Genomic DNA, 19,489 nt, shown 5'->3' on the forward strand with positions numbered 1-19,489 from the left:
TAGGGTTCTTCGTAGGACCTCAAAAGGAACCCATAGAGTTGTGGAACAACAATAGAAGCTACTGTGATGAGAAGCCCGGGCACCGCAAAAAAGAGTAGCCCCCGCTCGCCGCAACTAGAGAAAGCCTGCACGCAGCACTGAAGACCCAACGCAGCCAAAATAAAAATAAATAAATAAAAATAAATAAATTTATCTTTTAAAAAGTAATACTCAGGTTTGAGGCATGAGAAATTTGATGAGGAGAAATTAGCTAATGTTTGCAGAACTTTTAAAATATCAAACTCAGTCTCTAAGATTTTAGTATTCTATACAACATCGGTTACTTATTAGTGGTTTGGGAAGGCAAATTTAAAATTTTCTCATCTTACTGTATTGAAATTCACAACCCTAATGTTTTCCACGTTGACTATATGAATGATGAAGAAAAGTAAATCATGTATTTCATTTCCAACTGGACAGAAAACAATATTTTAAAAAGTGTTTGGCCTACTGACTTTTGATTTCTTCTAAGGCAAATGGATAGGTAATTTTTATTCCCTGATTAGGAGAAAAATGGTGGAAGAGGGCAGGGTTAAGAATTAAGATTTCAAGAGCATGAGAGGTAGATGGCCAACCATAGTTCCTAAGGTTCGGTGCCTGTAACTGTTGCCGCCGCTTACGCATGCCAAAGCAGTGGTACGGCTGCTGCGCTCGTGTTTGCTACCACTAGAAACATTCTTGCCAGTAGTGGCGGCAGCGGGACTCCATTACCCCCTTTTTTCACTCTCTCCAGAAGCTCCAGGTGGCGTCTTCCGTGGGCAACGTGGCTGACAGCACAGAACTAACGAAATGTATGCTTTCCTTCCAAGGGTTAGCTGAGCTGGCACATCGAGAATATCAGGCAGGAGATTTTGAGACAGCTGAGAGACACTGCATGCAGCTGTGGAGACAAGAGCCAGGCAATACTGGTGTACTTTTATTACTTTCATCTATACACTTCCAGGGTCGAAGGCTGGACAGATCTGCCCACTTTAGTACTCTGGCAAATAAACAGAACCCTCTTCTGGCAGAAGCCTATTCAAATTTGGGGAATGTGTACAAGGAAAGAGGGCAGTTGCAGGAAGCAATTGAGCATTACCGGCATGCGTTGCGTCTCAAACCAGATTTCATCGATGGTTATATTAACCTGGCAGCCGCTTTGGTAGCAGCAGGCGACATGGAAGGGGCAGTACAAGCTTACGTCTCTGCTCTTCAGTACAATCCTTATTTGTACTGTGTTTGCAGTGACCTGGGGAACCTGCTCAAAGCCCTGGGTGGCTTAGAAGAAGCCAAGGCATGTTATTTGAAAGCAATTGAGATGCAACCGAACTTTGCAGTAGCTTGGAGTAATCTTGGCTGTGTTTTCAATGCACAAGGGGAGATTTGGCTTGCAATTCATCACTTTGAAAAGGCTGTCACCCTTGACCCCAATTTTCTGGATGCTTATATCAATTTAGGAAATGTCTTCAATGAGGCACGGATTTTTGACAGAGCTGTGGCAGCTTACCTTCATGCCCTAAGCTTGAGTCCAAATCATGCAGTGGTACATGGCAACCTGGCTTGTGTATACTACGAGCAAGGCCTGATGGATCTGGCAATAGACACCCACAGGCGAGCTATTGAATTGCAACCACATTTCCCTGATGCTTACTGCAACCTAGCCAACGCTCTCAAAGAGAAGGGCAGTGTTGCTGAAGCAGAAGATTGTTATCATACAGCTCTCCGGCTGTGTCCCACCCATGCAGACTCTCTGAATAACCTAGCCAATATCAAAGGAGAACAGGGAAACAGTGAAGAGGCAGTTCGCTTGTATCGTAAAGCATTAGAGCTCTGCCCAGACTTTGCTGATGCCCATTCAAATTTAGCAAGTGTATTGAAGCAGCAGGGAAAACGGCACGAAGCTCTGATGCATTATAAGGAGGCTATTCGAATCAGTCCTACCTTTGCTGATGCGTACTGTAATATGGGAAACACTCTATGGGAGATGCAGGATGTTCAGGGAGCCTTGCAGTGTTATACTCGTGCCGTTCAGATCAACCCTGCATTTGCGGATGCCCACAGCAATCTGGCTTCCATTCACCAGGATTCAGGGAATATTCCAGAAGCAATTGCTTCTTATCGCACTGTTCTGAAGCTTCAACCTGATTTTCCTGACGCTTATTGTAATTTGGCTCATTGCCTGCAGGTTGTCTGTGATTGGACAGACTATGATGAGCGAATGAAGAAGTTAGTCAGCATTGTGGCTGACCAGTTGGAGAAGAATAGGTTGCCTTCTGTGCAGCCTCATCATAGTATGCTCTATCCTCTTCCTCATGGCTTCAGAAAGGCTATTGCTGAGAGGCATGGGAACCTCTGCTTGGCTAATATAAGTGCCCTTCATAAACCACCATATGAACATCCAAAAGACTTGAAGCTCAGTGACGGTCGACTGCATGTAGGATACGTGAGTTCTGACTTTGGGAACCATCCTACTTCTCACCTTATGCAGTCTATTCCAGGCATGCACAATTCTGATAAATTTGAGATATTCTGTTATGCCCTGAGCCCACATGATGGCACAAACTGCCGAGCGAAGGTGATGGCAGAAGCCAATCATTTCACTGATCTTTCTCAGATTCCATGCAATGGGAAAGCAGCTGATCGCATCCATCAAGATGGTATACACATCCTTGTAAATATGAATGGTTATACCAGGGGTGCTCGAAATGAACTCTTTGCTCTCAGGCCAGCTCCTATTCAGGCAATGTGGCTGGGGTACCCTGGGACTAGTGGCATGCTTTTCATGGATTATATCATCACTGATCAGGAAACGTCACCTGCTGAAGTTGCTGAGCAGTATTCTGAGAAACTGGCTTATATGCCCCATACGTTCTTTATTGGTGATCATGCTAATATGTTCCCTCACCTGAAGAAAAAAGCCGTCATCGATTTTAAGTCCAATGGGCACCTTTATGACAATCGGATTGTGCTGAATGGCATCGACCTCCAAGCATTTCTTGATAGTCTATCAGATGTGCAAATAGTCAAGATGAAATGTCCTGATGGAGAAGACAACGCAGACAGCAGTAATACAGCTCTTAATATGCCTGTCATTCCTATGAATACTGTTGCAGAAGCAGTTATTGAAATGATTAACAGAGGACAAATTCAGATTACAATGAATGGATTCAGTATTAGCAATGGCCTGGCAACTACCCTGATCAACAATAAGGCTGCCACTGGAGAGGAGGTTCCCCGTACCATTATTGTAACCACACGTTCTCAGTATGGGTTACCGGAAGATGCCATTGTGTAATGTAACTTTAATCAGTTATACAAAATTGACCCATCTACTTTGCAGATGTGGGCAAATATTCTGAAGCGTGTTCCCAATAGTGTACTGTGGCTGTTGCGTTTTCCAGCAGCAGGAGAAGCTAATATTCAACAGTACGCACAAAATATGGGCCTTCCCCCGAACCGTATCATTTTTTCCCCTGTTGCTCCTAAAGAGGAACATGTTCGGAGAGGCCAGCTGGCTGATGTCTGCTTGGACACTCCACTCTGTAATGGCCACACCACAGGGATGGATGTCCTTTGGGCAGGGACCCCCATGGTGACTATGCCAGGAGAGACTCTTGCTTCCCGAGTTGCAGGTTCCCAGCTCACTTGTTTAGGCTGTCTTGAGCTGATTGCTAAAAATAGGCAAGAATATGAAGAGATAGCTGTGAAACTGGGAACTGATCTCGAATACCTGAAGAAAATTCGTGGCAAAGTCTGGAAGCAGAAAACATCTAGCCCTCTGTTCAGCACCAAACAATACACAATGGAACTAGAGCGGCTCTATCTACACATGTGGGAGCATTATGCAGCTGGCAACAAACCTGATCACATGATTAAGCCTGTTGAAGTCACTGAGTCGGCCTAAATAACGACTGTGTGCCCAGGAGAATTACCCCTGTAGCTGAGCCTCAACCTTCTGGGGGAAAGGGAACTACTTTTTCAATATCATGGTGCAGATGGGTGACAGACAATGATAAGAAATAGCACAGACAGACTTGCTTCCTGCATGATCACAATAGGGAGAGACCCAAGAGATGCGAAACTGCTGTTCCACAAGGAGTCTCCATCGAATTTTGCAGCAGCCAGGTGTCTGGAGGGTCTGGAAGGTAAGTCTGGAAGGTCTGATCTCCCTTGGTCTCCCAGGGGATGGATGGTTAGTGTGGAAGGGAGATAGAGATTGCCCAGCCGTTTTGTGATTATCATGGATTGATTGAGTCTTCTGAATTAATTTTTTTCTTTATATCTTGGGTATTGGAGCTTTTAAAAATGTTTGGTTTCAGGTATTTTTATTCATGTGAAGTGTATATGATTCTCTTGAGATAAGGTTTTAAGCTAAAATATTCCTTGTTTTAGTTTCTGAACTCTACCGATAAATGGGGACTTTGCTGGTGTAGTCTTTTTATAGGTTTTATAAACCACTTGAGCCTATATCAGTCACTTTAGTGTCTGACATAACGTTTGGAACTCTCAGTGCTTTGTTGGTTTGTAGATGATGGCTTCAATTCTTTTTCTGGTCCGTTTCCTTCTTCCCTTCCCCCCACTTTAAAAATTCTCCTGTAACTTGGCTAACAAAATACCAAGTGTGATTCACAACCTCCCAGAGTGTTTCTCTTCAACACATCATCTGGTGCCAAATGAAGATTCTTAGGAGTACTTATTAATTATGAAGGGCACAGTTGTGGTACTGTCACTGACGATAATAATAATGGATTTTTGTCCTAGAGTTTTGACCTATTTCACCAGTGTTTTACCGTTGACTGCCCCTCTATGCTGCTTCCAAAAGTGAGAGTGTGTGATAAGATTTTTACTTTCATTTCTAAAGTTTGGTTTTTTTTAGGTGAGTCCTGTTCTTCCTTTTTCTTTCAGCAGAAATGAAATCCCAGGTAAGTATAAATATTCAAATATTTGATCAGTAAGTCACAGTTATCTCCAGTACATTAAATAACTTTCATCAAAAAACATGTTATAGGTAAAAAGCTCTGAAGGACCAGCTATGTATATGATAATTATGTTTCAGGCCTTCTAGGGTATTATATATAATAACTTGTCTTCTGGTCGTGGTCTTGAAGTCTTTATGGATTCAGCCTCAGTAGTAGCGAACTGCACTGCTACTTGGTTTGGAGTACAAATTAGACTTTAGCCCTCCTGGAGGTTGAGTTTTTGGTATTGAAAACCATAGGAAGGAAATTATTGTATTTCAACAAAGGATCGAGGGCTTGAGGCTTAAACAAGCCAACATATGTGTGGGAAGCAGTCAGCCTTGAGAGCAGGCTACGGACATGCCAGGCATGCCGCCGCTGCTCGAAGGGACTGTCCCTACTTGTTCCCCTCCTTGTTCCATTCCACGGTAGATAAATCACCAGGGCCCAGAAATCAGAAAGAATGTAAAATGAGACAAGCAAATCTGTCTCCACCCTGCACGTGCAGGTTATTTTGGATGATTCTGGGTTTATGGGTTTTCTCCCAGGGAAGTTAACCTTGAGCCGAGACAGTCATTAGATCATGTAAACCACCGCCTGGCAACCTTCCCTTTTCTAGTCTATATAATCTGCAACTGTAGCATAATAAAACTTGCCTTGCAACCATCAGTTGTCTTGGTCCTTCTGACCCCATTCGTCGGTGCTACTTCAGTTCCTTACCCCGTCCCTTCTGACCCTGGGTGGTGAAATCCTCTTTCTGAGGCTGGTCCGTGGCAAGTGGCACCCGAACAGGGACCTGAAGCGTGAAGCCAATGAAAAGAAAAAGAAAGTGCAGGTAAGAGAACCCTTATGCAAAATATGTGTGGACACGAGTAAAAGTGAAACTAATAGAGGCATAAGGCAACAGTCAGAAGTAAAATAAGATGGGGCAAAAGGGCTCAAAGGAGCGTGAATTATTTGCTCCGGTTTTACTTTTGATGCTTCAAGCTCGGGGTAATAAAGTTTCTACCTCACAGTTGACTGAATTTTTGCAGCATATCCATGATGTATCTCCCTGGTTTCCTGATGGCGGCTCTGTGACATAGAAATCTGGCAGAAAGTTGGAGATTTAAAAAATTATTATGAGTCTCGAGGGTCTACTCATACTGCCGTTGTTACATTTAGTTTGTGGAATCTGATAAAAATATGTTTAGGTTCTTCTCATGATAGTGTTGATTTGAATGTAAAGTCAGAAAAACATAAGCCTCTGACAGAAGAAAAGACTGTATTATCAGCTACTGTGTCGCCACTTCCTAAACCGAAAGAGCTAATTAATTTAAATATTTCAGATGAAGAGGAACATTTTGACTTAACAGATGAGGCTTTTAAACATAAAAGAGAGAAATATCCTGAGGATGATTTTCTAATGGCTATAATAGATAAGTCAGTGCAAAAGCTGCAAATTAGTAAGGACTGTCTTCCTCAAAATTCTCCATCTGTAAAAATGCTCAGTCCCTTGCAACGTGCTGTACAAGCAGCAATAAAACGAGGAGAAGATCCTATTTTCTGTTGTCCTGTCACGGAAAGACCTGATCCTAATAATCCTCAACAGGCTATTAGGGAGCATCAGGCTCTTCCTTTTAAAGTTTTGAAAGATTTAAAATCTGCTTGTGCTCAATATGGGCCCACTGCTCCTTTTACTACTGCTATGGTTGACACTATTACAGGAGAAGCTCTTCCCCCTGCTGATTGGCAGTCTATTGCACGAGCTTGTTTAAATGGTGGAGATTATTTAATATGGAAGTTTGATTTTTATGAACGGGCTGCTGAACAAGCAGAAAAGAATGCTACCCATGATATTACAGTTGATTATCATATGCTGATTGGGGAAGGACCATATATCGCTTTACAAGATCGATTAACTTATCCCTTTGTTGCTTATCTTCAAATAAATCATTTGGCATTACAAGCCTGGAGGAAATTATCTTCTACACACAAAACTGAGGATCTTTCAAAAATTAGACAGGGACCTGATGAACCATATGCTGATTTTGTAGATAGATTGTTACAGCCGGTGGGGAGGCTCATTGTGGATGGACTCACTGGTACAATTGTAGTTAAGCAACTTGCTTTTGAAAATGTTAATAATGCATGTCAGGCTGCGATTCGACCTTGGAGAAAACGGGGAACATTGAAGGATTATATTCGCCTTTGTGCAGACATTGGGCCTGCTTATATACAGGGTGCTGCTATGGCTGCAGCATTAACTAAAGTGGGGTTTAAAAACAATCCAAAGAGAACAAAGACTAGTTTTAAATGCAGAAAGGCAGGTCATTTTTCTGGAGAATGTAGATCTTTTCACTGTAACCCTGGTCCTTCCTTCCCTACTCAAAACCCTCCAGATGGTCAGAAAATCCCTGGTTTATGCCCTAAATGCAATAGGGGAAAACGTTGGGCACGAGATTGTCGCTCAGTGGCCCACAAGGATGGAACACCACTGTCGGGAAACTCCTCCCGGGGCCTTCCCCGGCCCCAACAGATAATAAGGGCAATGTCTGTGTATCCTCCTCAAACTATCAATCAGACATTAACCAAAAACAAAAACATACAATATCTTTGCTCTCCAGAGATACAGCAGGAAGCGCAGGACTGGACCACAGTACCTCCGCCTGATATGTATTAACTCCTGAAATGGGTCCTCATGCCTTCTCTATGGGCATCTATGGACCTTTACCCAAGGGTTTGATGGGACTATTATTGGGAAGAAGTAGTGTCACCATGAAGGGTTTAACTATTATGCCAGGAGTCATAGATTGTGACTACGAAGGAGAAATAAAAATCATGGCACAAACTATTAAAAATATAATAATGATTTCTCCTGGGGATAAAATTGCACAATTGCTACTTTTGCCCTTTGTACCTCATGGACAAATTTTACAACATCAAAAGAGAGACACAAAGGCTTTTGGATCATCTAATGCTGCCTACTGGATTCAGAAGATAGGGAAAGAACGTCCAGAAAGGAAATGTACCATTAATGGAAAGGTTTTTTCAGGTTTGTTAGACACTGGAGCTGATGTCTCTGTTATGACACAGATTCACTGGCATAAACATTGGCCCGTTAGTCCTACTATTACAGAACTTCAAGGAATAGGACAGAGTTCTTCTCCTATGCAAAGTAGTCAGTTATTATTATGGCAAGATAGTGAGGGCCATTCAGGATACTTCCAGCCTTATGTTTTGCCTAGGCTGCCTTTAAACCTCTGGGGCCGAGATATATTAAAAGAAATGGGAGTATTACTTTATAGTCCAAATTCTCAAGTCTCTAATATGATGTTGGATCAAGGATTTCTTCCCACAAAAGGACTGGGGACAAATCAACAAGGAACTGTCTATCCTATTGATGTGAAAATAAAAAATGATAGACAAGGTTTGGGTTTTTCTTAGGGGCCTTGGATTCTCCTCCACTCACTGCTGATCCAATTACTTGGCTGAGTGATGACCCTGTATGGGTGGGCCAATGGCCCCTCACAAAGGAGAAATTAGAAACTGCAGAGCAATTAGTACTGGAGCAATTAGGGCATTTAGAAATTTCCAATAGTCCTTGGAATACTCCTATTTTTATTACCAAGAAAAAATCTGGAAAATATAGGTTATTACCGGATCTAAGAGCTGTTAATAAAACTATGCTAATAATGGGAGCTCTTCAAGCAGGTCTACCCTCTCCAACAGCCATACCACACAATTATCATCTTTTAGTTATAGATTTAAAAGATTGTTTTTTTCACTATTCCTTTGTTTCCTGAAGACAGAAAACATTTTGCTTTTAGCTTGCCTTCCTTAAATTTTAAGGAACCCATGAGGAGATTTCAATGGAAAGTATTGCCTCAGGGCATGGCAGATTGTCCTACATTATGCCAAAACTATGTGGCTCAGGCCTTAACTCCTGTGAGCAAAAGGTTTCCAACGTTATATCTCATACATTATATGGATGATATACTTTTAGCCACAGATAATATTTCTTTATTAGAGACTGCTTTTCAATTTTTACAACAATCCTTACAATCATTTGGCTTGGTCATTGCCTCAGAAAAAATTCAAAGACAATCTCCATTTTTCTATTTGGGAAAATATATTGATAACACTACCATTAGGCCCCAAAAACTGCAAATTCGAGTTGATAATTTAAAAACATTAAAGGATTTTCAAAAATTACTTGGAGATATTAATTGGCCAAGGCCTTCCTTAAAACTTACTACTGTTCAATTAGAGCCTTTGTTTGATATTCTTAAAGGTGACTCAGATCCTTCTACTTCACGCTCTATGACTCCAGAAGCACTTCAAGCTTTACAAATAGTTAATAGAGCTATCAGCTCTGCACAATTAACTCGAATGCATACTCACCTGCCAATTTCTTTAATTGCTTGTCCAACACCTCATGTGCCTACTGCCATCTTCTGGCAAACTGTTGGAATTATTGAATGGATTCATATGAAAACTACATCCTCTAAGGTGATTAACCCTTATTTTGAACTTAGTAGTAAGCTAATAATGCAAGGTAGAACTAGATGCTTACAACTTCTGGGTATAGAACCTTCTCAAATTATTATCCCTTATTCAGTTAGTCAACAAAATTGGCTTTTTCAACATAGTAATGAATGGGGTCTTGCTCTTGCAGGATTTTCAGGTAGCTTGGAATGCCATTACCCTGCTGATAAATTGATCCAATTCGACAAAGTTAACTGTTACATCTTTCCTTCTATAATTAGGCAACAGCCTATTCCTCATGTACCTTTGGTTTTTACAGACGGTTCTTCTTCAGGAGTGGCTACTGTAATCATTGACGACGGAACCAAGCTCATTAAACAAACTTCCTTGACTTCAGCTCAACGTGTTGAACTGTATGCTGTCATTATGGCTTTTAAACATTTGCCTTCTATATCTTTTAATTTGTTTTCTGATAGTAAATATCTTATCAGCTTATTATTTCTTCTGGAGACTGCGACCAGAGGACATACTAATGACCCTGAATTATCATCCTCTTTTCGTTTGCTTCAACAGCTTATTCGTTCCCACGATGGTCGTGTTGCAGCTCTGCATATCCGTGCTCATTCTAACTTGCCTGGTCCATTGTCTAAACTTAATGCGACTGCAGATGTTTTAACTCGATCTAAACGTGATCTTTATCCTGTGCGTTTTCCTCCCAAAAATAAAGTTAAAGTTCCTCTTCCTCCTCAATCTCTTTTCCCTAAAGCAGGACATATCCCAATTTACCGTCCTCCTCCTTTCCGTTCGTCATGCTGTCAAGAATGGCTAAGGTATTGCATTCATTATCTTCATACTGTTGATACTCATGGTCCATGTCCTGGACACCCTCATATTATGGTAAATTATGATCAAACTGCTTCACAAGCAGCACAGTAATCGCATGCTTTACACCATCAGTCGGCGGCTACGTTACGCAAAGAATTTTCCCTTACTCGTGAAGGCGCCCGACAAATTGTTAAGCAATGCCCACAGTGCTTACCTCACCTTCCTGTTCCACATTATGGTGTTAATCCTCGTGGATTATTACCTAGTCATTTATGGCAAATGGATGTTACTCATATCCCGTCTTTTGGGAAATTACAATTTGTTCATGTCACTATTGATACTTATTCTGGTTTCCTCTGTGCTACAGCACAGACCCGAGAAGCTACTAAACATGTTATCACTCATTTATTACACTGTTTTGCTTGCATGAACCTTCATTTTACAGGAACCAACATTACTCTTACAGGCCCGGCTACCAGCCGACGAGAGGATCTTAAGGATACCATCATTTGGTATAAAAATGGGCAAGCTATTAATATTAGAGGTCGAATCTCATATGCCTCACCACTTCGGGATTCCGCTATTACTATAGCCAAGGTTCCAGGTGAAGATTCAGGAAATTATTTCTGTATGAAGCATTTTCTTGGAGGACAAGGGATACTTATAGTTGGACATAAGGTTACTATTCTTAACAGAAAATCAAAAACTCAATTTCCTCCTTTTATGACCATTAACTTTGCTGGATCCAATTTTGAATGTTGCAATGCATCTTGGAATAATAACCAAATATGGTGTACTACAGATCATACCAAGAGGTCAATTCTTCTCTCTTCTATTCCCATCATAGATAGGTTTATCACATTTCAAAAGAACTGGGATATATGGAAACTAGCTCTAACTTATTCCAATACACCTGTTATAACTTGTGTTGCTCCTCCATATACACTTTTGATTGGTTCTATTAACATTGGTAATTCTTCCAAAGGAGGATATAATATTAGCTGTGTTCATTGTATTTTTAGCAGTTGTATGTTCCCTTCTGCAGGAACACAATCTGTGCTTATACTAAGGCAACCCATATATGTTATGGTGCCTGTACATCTGAGAGAACCTTGGTATGAAGATACTGGAGTACAGGCATGGGTGGAACTCTCTAAAGCCTTACAGAGAAGGAGATGCTTTATTGGGTGGCTAATAGTAAGTTTACTTGCCTTGGCTGCTCTGTCTGCTACTGCGGCTACTGCCCGTCTTGCTCTTTCACAGAGTATTAATCATGCTCACTTTGCTAATCAATTATCTCAAAATACCAGTCTTGCTTAATCTTTACAAAGTCACATAGATTTACAGATTAATAACAAGTTAGATGGATTTAAAAATGCAATTTTGAGGATTGGAGATCAGATGGCAGCATTAAAATTGAGGATGCGTTTAGCTTGTCATGCAAAGTATACGTGGATTTGTGTTATTCCTTACAAGTACAATGACTGTATTTGGGAATGGGAAGAAGTAGAAATGCATCTGCTGAGTGTTTGGTCAGATAATATTAGTCTTGATCTTAAGAAATTAAATGCTGAAATTCAGGATATACAAAATGCACATCTTGATGATATTTCACCAGAAGATGTAATTCAAAGTTTACTGGATCATTTAAAGTGGTTAAACCCTTAGTCGTGGATTACTAGAGGGTTGTCAGGATTTATTACCCTGGCCATAATTTGCCTATTATTGATAATAATCTTCTCATGTCTGTTTCGTATCCTCATGCAACAGTATACTACTCTCGGCACTAAGGTTCATGGAATTATTTTGCAGCAAAAATTAAAAAATAAAAAAGGGGGACCTGTGGGAAGCAGTCAGCCTTGAGAGCAGGCTACAGACATGCCAGGCATGCCGCCACTGCTCGAAGGGACTGTCCCTACTTGTTCCCCTCCTTGATCCATTCCATGGGAGATAAATCACCAGGGCCCAGAAATCAGAAAGAATGGAAAATGAGACAAGCAAATCTGTCTCCACCCTGCACGTGCAGGTTATTTTGGATGATTCTGGGTTTATGGGTTTTCTCCCAGGGAAGTTAACCTTGAGCCGAGACAGTCATTAGATCATGTAAACCACCGTCTGGCAACCTTCCCTTTTCTTGTCTATATAATCTGCAACTGTAGCATAATAAAACTTGCCTTGCAACCATCAGTTGTCTTGGTCCTTCTGACCCCATTCGACGGTGCTACTTCAGTTCCTTACCCCGTCCCTTCTGACCCTGGGCGGTGAAATCCTCTTTCTGAGGCTGGTCCGTGGCACATATGAATATGTTTTTGTCTTGCTGTACTGCACCTATGCTGTCTAGTAACAGATATTTTGTCTGCTATTAGTGTTTTAGATTATGTCTTTCCAAAGCGCTGAGGCAGTGCACCTATTTTGAAGTTGTAGCTGATGCCTGAACGTATCCTAGCTGACAAATTATTGATTAATGAAAACATGAATTTCTGAAAGATTTGTACTGTTAACCAAAATCTGGGCAAGGAGTCTCAAATGTAATTCTTAGCCAGAATTACATGTTAATGAACCATTTAACAGTGTAAATCAAGGAACATCAATGTAGGGATTTCTTTTCATTTATTTCTTACCTGCTTGAAATATCAGTTAAAGGTTGCCAGCTTGGTTGCAGATGAACGGACGTTTGAAGTTCCCCGAACTACTTAATGTGGAATAGGATACTAGACTTCCAACGCCCTCAAGGCTGTGACCTTGCAGCCATTTTACATAGCACATCATCCTCCTATAGGGATGAACCTTTCCCTGGCCTGAAAAGTAGCCACTCCGTTGAAGCTTTGCTTATTGTAACAGGCTTTTGTTTCCAGGTTACATGTCTGTGGAAGACTTAATTCTGAATAGAGATATAGATATTACTGGAAACTAATTGTTTTTGCTATTATACTCTGCTTTATCAAAAAAGTAAAACATTTAAATTGTGCTACAAAAATTCAGATGTTGTCTTGCAATCTTTAAACAATAAATGAATGAATTGCCCTTAAAAAAAAGAATTAAGCAGTTAGTTAAGCTGTTGGTCCCACATCAGACAAATTATCCTTATACCTCCTGTCAATATTGTTAACAGAGACTGTTATTTTATTAATCCTTATGATCCCGTGATTCTTTCTTTCATGTTTCGGGGCACAGCATTTGAGAGAGTGGGGTTGTTAAGGTGGGTGGGTTTATCCTTCTTTTATGCGTTCATTCAATTTTATGTTCATTTACTTATTGTATACATATGGCAATAGAAGCTGCTAAGGCAATCATTGCTATTCTGCAAAACAACAAGGCACAGAAGCAGATGTCTTATTTCCGAGATTTCTCCCCCCAGGACTATTATGATTAAAGATCCTTTCCCCCCACTCCCTGGAGAGGACAAGGGGCTGCTTGCTGGAGGATTTTTAATGACTTGGGGAAAGGCTCAAATATCCCCCCATTATGGTAATCCACCCCAGGGGCAAACCACACAAGAATATTATGAATTTATTTTATTTTTCTATCCTTGCAAAGGTAATACTCAGCTCATTAGAATACGAAAACTATACTGTCAAATTTCAGAATTACATGGATGAAGAAAATCACCAAAGTGACATCATATCATGTGTGTTATAGTTGTATTTACTATATTGACTATATTAAATATGTTGTGTTAACAATGTATTGTATAACTATATATTGAAAAGGCAAAATGCTGTAACGTATTTCAGAGAAAATAATTATGTTGGCCAACCCCAAATTGTACATTGTAGACGGGTCCTAGGAAAAGAAGATTTAATTCATAGTGAACAAGAGGTTAGCTTCTGTTTTCAGCCATGTGCTATTTCAAGAATTAAACATCATGAATAATACACGATATAAGAGGAATAGTCTAAAGATGGAAAAGCACATTTTGATTAGGAAAGAGAATTTAAGGCTTGAGTCTTTTTTTTAAGGAAAACTGCCTTATTACTATGAGATAAGAAAATTGTTTCCTTCTTTTCTTCCTTGCTTTCTTCTTTTTTTTTTAACCTTTTTAATTTTGGATATTTGACCTCTAAGCTGAGATGACTGAAAACGCCTCCTCTGGGCATCAACCTTTTTGAAAGACTATTTCCCTCTCCCTAAGGGCTATTTGTCTCTTGGAGGCTTTGTCTACATTACTCCTCAAGAGGCAAGCATTTGTCCTTGCACTAAATGCTGACATCTCCTGATAAGAGGGAAGCTGCAAAGTAGAAGAATTGAAGGTCAGTATGTTGGTATTGGTCTCAAGTGCATTGATGTACATTTGTGTATTGGGGAAGGGGAGTGAAGCTTGAGAGTGGGCCAGTGGGGAGGGGTAAATATTTTGTGATGCTGTCTACCTATGGGCTTATAAGGTTTACACCTGCATTAGGAGGACAAGCATTACCATTAGCATGAAAAGTAGGGCAGACCTCAGTTGCAAAAGCTTCTAGCCATACACATAGGGCAATACGTAAATGATACACCTTATTGCATTCACCCATTCGCCCTCCCCTGTTCATGCTAATTGGAAATTTCCATCCATTTCAGAGAAGTAACACAACTATCAATCATTTTCCCTGGCACGAATCTTCCAGGAGGAAGAAAATGGAATACACCTAGCGACAGAGCTCACACACTAGTAGTCCATGTGTCTTAGATTTAATATCTGATGACTAGCTGCATTGAAGCCAAGAGGTGGTTCACAAAGTTGCTGCACATTAGAATCACCTGGGGAACTCTGAGACCTCCCTGTGCCCAGGCTCCTCCCTAGACCTACTGAATCAAAATCTCTGGGGCTGGGACCCAGACACCAATGTTTTTCTTCAAAGCTCTTTAGGTAATTCAAACGAGCAGCAAAGCTTGAGAACCAGCCCAATAATGGGAACAAACTTACTTCACACAGATAAAGTGGGGCAATTCATATGTTAAAAGAACATGAATATATGTATATATTTCTTTTTTTCGCTTTATTCTGTTTGTATTTCAAATAGGCTTTTTTTTTTCCTTCTGCAAAAAGCGTTATTGTCTCCATTTGGTCCAAGGCTTGGGAGAGGGCTCCAGGGCGGTTACAAAGCTGCCTAGTGGCTTCAGAGCGGGGCTTCAGGCAGAAGCTCTGACGCCAGAGGGTCTCCTCAGATGCGGCTGGACTTCAGAGACTCCTGTTTGGCTCGAGGGTGAGCCTTTCAAAGAGATACTCGCCCAGCACAGCCTGCGGACCAGCCAGCCTGCGGAGGTTGGTCAGGTGGTCGCCCATCTTCTGGATGAGTTTCACCTGCTCCTCCAGGAAGCGGCTCTCCAGGAAGTCACAGAGCTGGGAGTCTGCAAGGGCAGGACCCAGGGCGCACAGATCCGATAGTGCCTGGTTCAGATTCTTCTCCCTAAGAATGGCGGCTTCCACAGCATCCTGGGTTTTACCCCACTCATCCTGAGAAGGCTTCTGCGCATCCTGGAAGAGGGCGTGGCCGCAGCACTGGTTTTGCATTTTCAAGAGGCGCTGGGCGCCCTCACACTTCTCCTCAGCCAGTTGGCAAAAAATGTGGCCCATACTGTCCAGAGTCCCATTGTTGCTGTCGAAATAGATGCTCAGAGAGAGGTAAGTGTCCACAGATGCAAGATGAACAGGCGGTGGACGGGGGCCTCCACCTCGGTGGAATAATTCTGACGAACCTGGGAACTCGTGGTTGATCAGTGATAAGGAGCTAAGCTCATAAACTGGTGTTGGCCTGTCCTGGAGGCTGAGGATAGCTGAGTGTCTGATTCCAAAGGTTGCAAAAGGAAGAAAGGTTGGAGGGTGGTCGGTGGCTGGAGCAAGGAGCGTCCCTGGGTCTGTTCATTCCAAACACTGTTGAAGCAAAAGACAGATCTGCAGGACTGCCAAATGCACTGCCTCAAATAGGCTTTGATATAAATGAACAAGAAGTCCAAGCAAGGACAAAACTTACCCTTCCTCCCACCAAAATAGCTGGTGATACTAGAATCTAGATCTGGGAAGGGATTCTTCCATTGCTTTCTTAACATTCCAAGCCACTAGAGCAGTGGTTCTCAAAGTATGGTCACCTTGTAACCAAGCAGTACCCTATGGGGCCTTCCTAGGACAGACCCATCCCGCATATCCTCTATTGTAGTTTCTCTCTGAAGTACTCAGATAATAGTATCTCAGGCATATTTCTTGAGTTTTCAGATGCTAAAAACCACCACCCAATGGAAGAAATGAACTCCTTGATGATCATGAGCACGTAGCCCCCAGACCTTCTGGCACCTAAGGATGGATAATGTTACCTGCCTTGTGGCCTCAACATCAGCCAATCAGAGGATTGTGCACGAGCTGATCACATGCCCTGGGATGTCCCTCCCTCACCTGGCCTTTAAAAATGCTTTGCTGAAATCCTTTGGAGATTTCAGGGGTTTTGGAACACGGACCACCCCTCTCCTTGCTCGATACTGCAATAAACCTTTCTCTTCTCCAGACTCCAACCTTTAGGTTTGTTTGGCCTCACTGTGCTTCAGACACACGAACCTGCATTTGGTAACAACCTGACCAGCTTTACCAGCGTCCCCTGATAATGTGTCAGTTATTCAAGTTTTAGGGCCCTATCCCAGCCCTATGGAATCAGCAACTCTAGTGGGGCTCAGTGATCTCTGTTATAACTGGCCCTCCAGATGATTTTTATTCACCTTAAAGTTTGAAAATATCTGCATTGTCAGCTGCCAAAGCGTCCACCAGCAGGTTAAGGGGAGTGACGCCTGGAAAAGATAGGGAGTAGCCAAGGCAAGTACAGCAGCATTTGCCGTGGTAGTAATGGAGAATGCCTTTTCTCCACTGGTTGGCACAGACTAGTATCTGGAAGCAGTGGCAGGGTTAATTAGGATACTTTACAATTCAATGTAGAGTGACCACTTTCCTGGTTTGCCAGGGACTTCCCCTGTGTGAACACTTAAAATCTCATCCTGGCAAACCCCTTAGCCCTGGATTTGAAAAACTTAGGGAATAACATGAAATTTAGGGGAAACATGATCTAGGATTTGGGCAAGTCACAAGTGCTAATTAAAGCGAAGCAAGTATGGACAACATCTAGCCTTCTTTACCCCTTTGTGGGAAGGTAAATCTGATTGGGTGAAAGGACTTATTGTTAAGAAATCTTTGTAGAAACATCCCCTTCTGCTTAGTCCGCTGGTTCTCAGTTCTGGCTAGACACTGGCATCGTCTGAGGAGATTTAAAGTTATTTTATTGGTCTAGGATGACCAACAGTCAGTGTGAGGGTTTTTAAAAAGTGCTTCAGATGATTCTAATATGCAGCCAAATTTAGGTGCCACTGCTTAAGCTTTTGAACCACTGCTACTTTTTTCACCTCATCTTCCTATGAGAATACCCAACTGTAGTTGAGGTTTGTTGTTTTTTCTTTTTCTTTTTTTAACTCTCTTATTATAAGATTTACTGTCTTAAATAAGATTGAATGTACAGAAAATCCTGCTAGTCCATCTGGTATAGCTAGATACTTAGAATAATATCGTTAAGATATATACCATTTAAGTACTGTGACTGGCCTTTTTAAAATTAACATATGCATTGAATTAGTACAATCTCTTTTGAAGTTGTCATGTTGGGGAGCTATACCTGTAATCTGCTGCCATTGCTAAATATCTGGACAACTCTTATTAGGAATTGTTTTTAAACATCTTTAGGGATTAAAACCAAGAGTGCTGTATTATTTGTACTGGGACCACAAAAACCTCACAAAGTTTCCCCACTGTACCTTCTACCCCCATCTCTAACCCTTGGCAACTTCTAATCTGTTCTCCATCTCCACAGTTTTGTTATTTTAAGAATAATATGTAAACATAATCATGAATTACTTAATCTTTGGAGATTGGCTTTTAAAATTTTTTTCTTCAGCATCATTCCCTTGAAGTTCATTTTAATTTTTGCATATATTAATAATTTGTTCCTTATCGTTGCTCGGTAGTATTCTATCATAAGATTTTATCACAATTTGTTTCAACATTCATCCATTGAAAGACATTTGGGTAGTTGCCAGTTATTGGCTATTATAAATAAAACTGCTCTGAATATTTATGTGTAAGTTTCTGTGGGAACTTAATTAAGTTTTTGTTTCTTTTGGATAAATGCTCAAGAGTACAATTACTGCATTGTAGGGTGAATCTACTTTTAGGATTAAAAGAGACTGTCAAGCTGTTTCTCAGAGTGGCTAAACCATTTTATTTTTCCACCAGTGACGTGATATAACTTTTCTACGTACTCGCCAGCATTTGATGTTGTCACTATAATTTTAGTTATTCTCTGATATCTCATTATGGTCTTAATTTGCATTTCCCTAATGCTAATGATGTTGAGCATCTTTTCATGTGCTTCTTTGCCATGTGTATATTCTCTTCCATGAAATGTCTGTTCCTGTCTTCTGCCTATTTTCTAGTTGGATTTTTTTAAGTTGTTTGGAGAGTTCTTTGTATATTATAGATACAAGTCATCTGTCTCATATGGGATTTTCAAATATGTTTTCCCACTGTGTAATTTGAGTTTTCATCCACTTAAAAGGATCTTCTATGAAGCATTTTTAACTCATTTTGATGAGATCCAATGTATCAGTTTTTGCTTTTATTGATCATACTTTCGGTGTCAAGTCTAAGAATTATTCACCTAGTTCTAGATGCCAAAGATTTTCTCCTATTTTTTTTTCAAAAAATGTCCTGCTTTTACATTTAAGACTATGATCCACTTTGATTTAATTTTTGTGTAAGGTGTGGAGGTTTAGGTTAAGGTTCATTTTTTGTTTGTTTTTGTCGAGGGATGTCCAACTGTTTCAGTACCATTTTTTGAAATGTCTATTCTTCCTTGATAGCTTTTGCACTGCTGTCAAAAACAGGTTAAATGTATTTATGTCAGTCTATTTCTGGGTTCTCTATTCCATTCCATTGATCTATGTATCCACCCTCCAAAATTACTGCAAAGTCTTGAAATTGGGTGGATTAATTCCTCCCATTTTAATCTTCCTTTACAAATTGTTTTAGCTATTCTTCAGCCTCTTCTTACCATATAAATCTTAGAAAAAGCTTGTCTATATCTGCAAAAACCTTGAGGGCATTTTAAGAGTAATTGTGTTAAGCCTCTTAACTTGGGGAGAATTGACATCTTTATTATGTTGTGTTTTCTAATCCATGAACAAGGTATGTCTCCCTATTTGTTTGGGACTTT

General features: G+C 40.8%; 2 pseudogenes; one reads left to right on the top strand and one right to left on the bottom strand.

The window, feature by feature from the left end:
- Nucleotides 1-817: 817 nt before the first annotated feature.
- Nucleotides 818-3,922, top strand: LOC132483140 (UDP-N-acetylglucosamine--peptide N-acetylglucosaminyltransferase 110 kDa subunit-like; annotated as a pseudogene).
- A 10,542-nt stretch (nucleotides 3,923-14,464) lies between these two features.
- LOC132476120 (ferritin light chain-like) lies at nucleotides 14,465-17,910 on the bottom strand (annotated as a pseudogene).
- Between the last annotated feature and the right edge of the window lie 1,579 nt (nucleotides 17,911-19,489).

The sequence above is a fragment of the Mesoplodon densirostris genome, chromosome 2 (assembly GCF_025265405.1).
Source record: "Mesoplodon densirostris isolate mMesDen1 chromosome 2, mMesDen1 primary haplotype, whole genome shotgun sequence".
NCBI lineage: Eukaryota > Metazoa > Chordata > Mammalia > Artiodactyla > Ziphiidae > Mesoplodon > Mesoplodon densirostris.